This window comes from Cervus canadensis, chromosome 14 (genome assembly GCF_019320065.1).
Source record: "Cervus canadensis isolate Bull #8, Minnesota chromosome 14, ASM1932006v1, whole genome shotgun sequence".
NCBI lineage: Eukaryota > Metazoa > Chordata > Mammalia > Artiodactyla > Cervidae > Cervus > Cervus canadensis.
This window is the reverse complement of record NC_057399.1, coordinates 39,545,144-39,552,938: the sequence shown is the minus strand read 5'-3', so window position 1 is coordinate 39,552,938 and position 7,795 is coordinate 39,545,144.

Genomic DNA, 7,795 nt, shown 5'->3' with positions numbered 1-7,795 from the left:
AAAAAAAAAAAAAAAAAGGGAAAAAAAAAATCACTGACATAAACCAATGACTAATTTATCTTAGGCTACATTTCAAATCAATGCCAAATCTCAAAAAAAAATCCTGACATTCTGAGTTTCAGTTTTACTACCTTGAACACAAGGAAAATGCTTTCCTTTTTTAGCTATTTCTGAAGTTCAGCATTGTTGGAAAGAAGGCTAGAAGGCACACCGCGTGGTGGTGTGATGTTTGATCATATCTGCATCAGTTCAGTTCAATCGCTCAGTCGTGTCCTACTCTTTGCAATCCTATGGACCACAGCATGCTCTCTGTCCATCAGCAACTCCCGAAGTTTACCCAAACTCATGTCCATTGAGTCGGTGATGCCATCCAACCATCTCATCCTCTGTTGTCCCCTTCTCCTCCTGCCCTCAATCTTTCCCAGCATCAGGTCTTTTCAAGTGAGTCAGCTCTTTGGCATCACGCTTGACCAGAGTATTGGAAGTGGCAATGCTTCAACACTAGTCCTTCAATTAAACACCCAGAACTGATCTCTTTTAGGATGGACTGGTTGGATCTCCTTGCAGTCCAAGGGACTCTCAAGTTCTTCTCCAACACCACAGTTCAAAAGCATCAATTCTTCGGCACTCAGCTTTCTTTATAGTCCAACTCTCACATCTCTACATGACTACTGGAAAAACCATAGCCTTGAATAGATGGCCTTTGTTGATAAAGTAATGTCTCTGCTTTTTAATATGCTGTCTAGGTTGGTCATAACTTTCCTTCAAAGGAGTATGTGTCTCTTAATTTCATGGCTGCATATCTGCATCAACTCCCTGTAAAATCACCCTAAAGCAAAGTGAAGGTACTCTTCATTTCTTCAGAAGGTATAGAGCATCAAGAAGATTTTTTCCAAAATGGCTTATTTGACTCAGCAGCTTCATGAAATATGTTCATTTTATTTTAAATTCCCTGTAGCCTACAAAAGAAAAGGAATTACAGAGATTAAGGCTGAAAGGAACATTGAAGACCTCCTTATTGAACTCTCAGATTTTATACATTGGATCAGTCTGGTGATATTACTTGTTAAAGCTCACACCTTGAATATTATTTTTAGTGCACTTTCAGTCACGCAGAGCATTATGCCATTGTTCTTCTCAGCCTTTCAGAGTAAAGAGGAGTGTGCTTCTCCATGCAGCTGTCATTCTTTTTTCCCCCCTCATTCTTTGGCTTCTTCCTCTCATTTTCTCTATTAGTCTTTATATAAATAAGTAGTAACCTAGAAAATATTTGGAAAGTCACCAAAGAACTTGAAATTCCTCAAAATTACCTCTTGATCACATCTGTCCTGGGAGCCCATCTGATCCTCTTCCTGAAGGTCTGTGGGGGAAATAATAGCTTATCTCTCAGATTAAACACATTTGTTTTGTTTTAATTTAACAAATGCAGTGTTGTTAATCCTTCTTCAAGCATAAAATATTCCCAACTTTTGATATCTTCACTGTCCCCAAACTGTCAAGCTGATCATAAACAGCGTCCCTTACCCCTAAGTGACAGTAAGACATAGAATGTTATAGAAATTGAAATAGCAACGGTGTACTGTGCGTTATAAGTTACTTCAGTTGTGTCTAACTCTTTGACACCATGGACTGTAGCCCATCAGACTCCTTCATCTATGGAATTTTCCAGGCAAGAATAGTGGAGTGGGTTGCCACTTCCTTCTCTAGGGAATCTTCCTAAGGGATCCTCCCTTCTCTACTGAGGGCTGTGAAAACAATAGCTATAAATTGAAAGAAATTCAAGTAGGAAAGGTAAATCTGATTGCCTTTTGCATAATTTCCACTTTCTTTTCATACTTATAAGATGATCATTTACTTCCCCTTTAATAGTATTCACTCAGAAAAGTGCTACTCATCCCGTGGTATCCAAAAGGATTATACTGTTTCTTCTAACACTTAGAGTTTTTTTGTTTATGTAGTTTGTTTTGTATTATAAGTGAAATAATGATAGCTCTTCTACTCTGTTAAATCTGTACTCCGTTCAGTAACCTGTGTCTGGGATGCCGTGACATTGTAGATGAGAAGCACACAGCACAAAATTTTGTTCCAGAACTTCCTCATATGTCTACCCTTGGGAGCCAGGATTCTTTCCAGATAGGACAATTAGTGTCAGAGGAGCGAATTCATTATCCTAGTGCTGAGTATGAATTGCACTAACTGTATCATCACAAGGATTCTTTAACAAAATAGTTATCAAGCTTTTGGAGATGAACTTGAATATACTGAGCTTCTCCCAGTGATATCCAATGACTGTGGCTTCCCATTGCTTTATTAGTCAGCAAATGTATTGATATTAATAAGGATAAGTTTTCTGCTTTGAATGATAGTCACTATTATTATTATTTGGCTGTTCTGGGTCTTTGTTGCTGTGCATGGGTTTTCTCTAGTGGTGGAGTGTGGGGGCTTCTTTCTAGTGGTACATGGGCTTCTCACTGCAGTGGCTTCTCTTATTGTGAAGCATGGACTCTAGACATGAGGGCTTCAGTGGTTGTGGTTCCCAGGCTCAGAGCACGGGCTCAGTACTTATGGCACATGGGCTTAGTTTCTCTGTGGCATGTAGGATTTCTGGACCAGGGATCGAACCCATGTCCCCTATATTGGCAGATGGATTCCTATCCACTGCATCACCAGGAAAGTCCCCAGTAGTCATCATTATTCACTTGTGGCTATTTTCTGTTGTAGGCTTGATTTCAATGCTGAGTAGCTTCTTCCTGATACATACACATCTTAGAATACTTATCTGACTCTCTGTCCCCTCCAATCCAAAGTAAAATTTTCAGTGAAAAGTGATTCTGGTAATTATGTGCTTCTACTCCTGTGTCTGACTCCAGAATGAACCCCACAGATGGATTACACACCAGGATTTAGTGCCTTTTCAATGGAGACAAGTTTCAGAGTGTACTATTTGACTCAGACTTCAAAAGCAAAAAAAAAAGAAGAAGAAAAAAATTCTAGTGTTTTTGTATTTCCATCAAGCGCAACAATACATGTAGTACACTGGTAGTGCTTTCCACTAGAGTTGATGTTTAAAAAGTTAGTTAAGAGTAGCTTTTCCACAAATCTATCAGAATCTATACATCCTATTTACCAGTATCCTTTCCCTTATTTCTGATTTTCATCAGAATCTTCACATATTTTTAAAACAAAAATAATGATAAAAATATATTTCCCATAGCCTATAGGAATTTATAATATTACACATGATGATTTTTAATATTCATGTTACAATAGAAATGTAATTGAATATCAGGATTCATGTATAAAATTAATAACTAAAATAGGTTATATTTGATACTGGGCTATTTTAATTTAAAATGTTATTCTAAACAGTTGTAGAGATTGTGAGTAGTTAATTAATAATTTGGTTGATGTCCCCTGTAAGCCAGAAATAGATATTTCTTATCCTCTGCTTCACACAATTGTTTTTCACTCATTAGATGTGCCAAACACTTGTGAAAATACTGTATTTTCCTTGTCCTGTATGTATTATTTCTTGGATAAGAGACACATTCATTTATGTAACAAACATACACACACATTGGTTCTTTCCTTAGCAAAAGGCTGGTTGTGTGACTTAGACCCAGCCCTCAAAGTACCCCAGACTTAGCATCTTTCTCTAGTATATACAACAGAAGAAAATTTGTCTTTTGAGGCTGCTTGTGTTGGGTTGGCTTTCTACAAGAACAGATCCTAAGGCATACATTTAAAAGAATTTATTTGAAAGGTTACCCAAAGAAACACTGGTGGGGAACAGGGAATGATCATGAAAGGAAAAAGAATCATTTGAGGGTGTGCAAATGAACAGGTGATTGCTTTAGGAAATGGAAGCTCAATCCCATTGAGAACTTCTTGGCAACAGTATAGAACAAACCTTGAAGTTAAGGGTTGCTCCAGGGCTGTTAACTGCTCCACACTTCCAGGCTGCCCTTGCTCCAGCTGCCACAGAAGGCCCCCCAGGTAGAGAGACTGCAGATGCTGGGGATAAGAAGCCACTAGCATGCATAGGAACTACAAGTGTCAAGGGGTTATTGGCAGAGCACCAAGAGCATAGAATACATTGGTAAACTGGAAGGAAGAGACTTGGTAACTGGTGACTATAGGACTTCAGTGGGTAGTGAGCCTAACCAAGGTTAAAGATGAAACAGAGAAAATTAGAAGCAGAAAAAAGTGGATAAAGGAGATACACAGAGAAACCAAGGTTGAATATTATTTGAGTCCCAGCTGTTCTTCAAGATTAATCTCCAGACATTCTAGTCACGTGAAGCACTACATTCCTTTTTGCTTCCCCTTCTTAGTGTGAGTTTCTAAACTCATCACTAAAACAAAAGTCTTAATTAATATACCTACCATTATGATTGTTAGGTCCAGGCTTTCTAAAATCTTAATTGTATATTGAAAGAGGAGAATGAAAAAAGTTGACTTAAAACTAACATTCAAAAAACTAAGATCATGGCATACGATCTCATCACTTCATGGCAAATAGATGGAAAAACAAAGGAAACAGTGACAGACTTAATTTTCTTGGGCTCCAAAATAACTTCAGATGGTGACTGCAGCCATGAAATTAAAAGATGCTTGCTTCTTGGAAGAAAAGCTATGACTAACCTAGACAGCATATTAAAAAGCAGAGACATTGCTTTGCTGACAAAGGTCCATGTAGTCAAAGCTATGGTTTTTCCACAGTCGTGTATGGATGTGAGAGCTGGACCATGAAGATAGCTGAGTGCTAAAGAATTGAATCTTTTGAACTGTGGTGTTGGAGAAGACTCTTGTGAGTCCCTTTGATAGCAAGGAGATCAAATCAGTCAATCCTAAAGAATGTCAACCCTGAATATTCATTGGTATGACTGATCCTGAATGTAAGCTTCCATAGCCCATTCTTGAACTTCCTTTCTGGTAAAATAGAATTCTTGATCAGAAGGATCAAAAAGATGTATATTCTACTTTAGTGGAATGATGAGAAACACAAAACAAAATGCCAGGTGAACACCACTGTCTAAGAGAGAAAAGTGCCCTAAATAATTAGCTTCCTACTTAATATTGTTGAAGCTCTCTCTTTTTTTTTTTAAATTTTAAATTTTTATTTTTTGTCATACATTGATATGAATCAGCCATAGATTTACATGTATTCCCCATCCCGATCCCCCCTCCCACCTCCCTCTCCACTCTCTTTTTCTCTTAGAAATGTTTTATTATTTCTGGGATTTAAATCAGTGTGTGAGTATGTCTTGAATCAGAGAAGTTGATATTCATGGGAAAATGTCATTTATAGTTAGTAGCTTCCAATAATATTGGACCCATGCATATTCTCCATCACATCCCCATCTCTGCTTCCTTTTAGGGCACACTTCTTAAGAGTGTGCCATGAAGGAACACACAACACACTCCAAATGTGACTCAGGATCCTTTGGTCAAAAGTGCCTGGTTCCCTTTTACATCCTCAGGTATTTAAGTCATGCTTGGTTCACCATATTTTTAGCACTGGCTGGTGAATCCCAGTGCCTGTTCTCAATGAGGCAAGTTTGATATGAGCAATCCTTCTTTTTCCTGATTGGTACCAGTTAATTTCCTATATTTTGAGTTCTAGAAAATAAAAACAACTACCTCAGCCTACATTTACATAAGATAAGGGATTTATTGTATCAAGAGTTATACAGTGCAGTATCACATGAGTAATTATTACATCTAGATGGAACTGTAGTATGATAAATATTTATGAAATTCTACCTGAAAGAGAAATTCCCAAGGCGAATAGGAGATTTTCAATTTGAACCTTAGACTTCTGTTACCAAGCATTTTGCTTTTGCTTATGCCAGAGAAACAGGATCTTAGATCATTTTTTTTTTCCTGTCTCTAGGTGTTTTCCTGACCAACTGAACTGAAAGATCTGAGTTAGAAAGAATAGGCTTGCCTTCATAATGAGTAGATTTATGTTAGATGAAGGAGTCACAAACTCCTCATGACTGGTCTAGTTGTTTTTTTTTGGCAAAAAAAGATTTTAAATTTATTCATGTATTTTTTCCTATTTACTTTTCTTTTATGCCTCCTACCTAATATAGGTAAATCACTTTATTTTGTTTTAATTATTTTCAAATCATGAAGCTAGTAATATTTTACATGAAGAAAAACAGGTTTATCATACATTGTTTCTACACCTGTAACAATTGCAGTTATCTTAATATAAAGGATATTCTGAAAATGATGTAGTGGGTAAGAAGCAGAAAGATGGAGCAGGGATTTCCAAAACCCCATTCTTCCATAAAATGTGATCGCCTTTATAGTTTTATCACATGATTTTTTAAAATTAATAGTTATAAATAGTTAGAATGTTTCATAAGAAAGGGGAAACTTACCTTAGAAGTGTAAAGAAAGCTGAGCACTGAAGAATTGATGCTTTTGAACTGTGGTGTTGGAGAAGACTCTTGAGAGTCTGTTGGACTACAAGAAGATCCAACCAGTCAATCCTAAAGGAAATCAGTTCTGAATATTCATTGGGAGTATTGATGTTGAAGCTGAAACTCCAATATTTTGGCCACCTGATGCGAAGAACTGACTCATTGGAAAAGACCCTGATGCTGGGCAAGATTAAAGGCAGGAGGAGAAGTGGACAACAGAGGATGAGGTGGTTGGATGGCATCACTGATTCAATGGACATGAGTCTGAGCAAGCTCCACAAGTTGGTGATGGACAGGGAAGCCTGGTGTGCTGCAGTCCATGGGGTCGCAAAGAATCAGACAATGACTGAGCGACTGAACTGACTGGCTGACCTTAGAAACTGGCAGCTAGGAGTTCTCAATAAGGATGTTGTGTTTCTAACAGATATTTATGGAGTATAAACAACATTCAAAAAAGTCACTCTGTAACCATGATGGAACAAGACAGGGACATGTACCTTAAGCAACCAAAACTTGTAATAGTAATAGCACTAGTAAGCCTCCTTCTTCTGGCCAAATTTCAGTGGTTATTATTTCTCTACCCTTGGCAACTATACTTCTCCTTTGATTTTCAGGCTTCTCAGACAAAAAATTACTGAGATAACCAAGAAGCACACTGTCTTCACTTCCTAATGGCACTCAATCTAAGATAACACCTGCTTCCCTACATTTGCCTTAAAATCACCCGGAATAAACACAAACACTGTAATATACCCCTTCAGACTCCCTGGCGCTGAGATTCCCATGGTTCCTCTGGTACACGCTCTCAGTCGCTGCGGAAGGCTAAATAAACCTAAACTGTATGACTGCAGATTTCTAGTTGTCTTTGATCAGTTGACTTCATTATTGGGATTATGGTAAAAATAGACCATCTAAATTGTCTCCGTAAAGTTTAACTTAGAGTGTAGTCTGAAATTATAGGCTAAGGTTATGATTTGGTTCCTTATTAAACATGAAGTTGGGATGGTATTAATAGAAGGGACTCCAGCGGTGTTGACTTAAATTTTCTATGCAGCGAGAGAAATTTGAAGTGTAGAACTCCTCCTAGGTTTCTCTAATTAATACCAAAATTAGTATCAAGTTTGCAATAGCGGAAGTATTTTCTCACCTTTGCTACAAATTTGAGCATTGATTCTTTTTTTTTTTTTTAATTAGGGGGAAAAGGAAGCATGAAATCACTAGAGGGGCAAGAATAACAGAGGCCACGGAGATTTAATCTTTTTAACTTTCCCCTTCCCTGAATGCCATACCCTATTAGTTTATTTTCATTTTAAACACTTCAATCAGTTCAATTCAGCAAATGCATACTGAATGACTTCTGT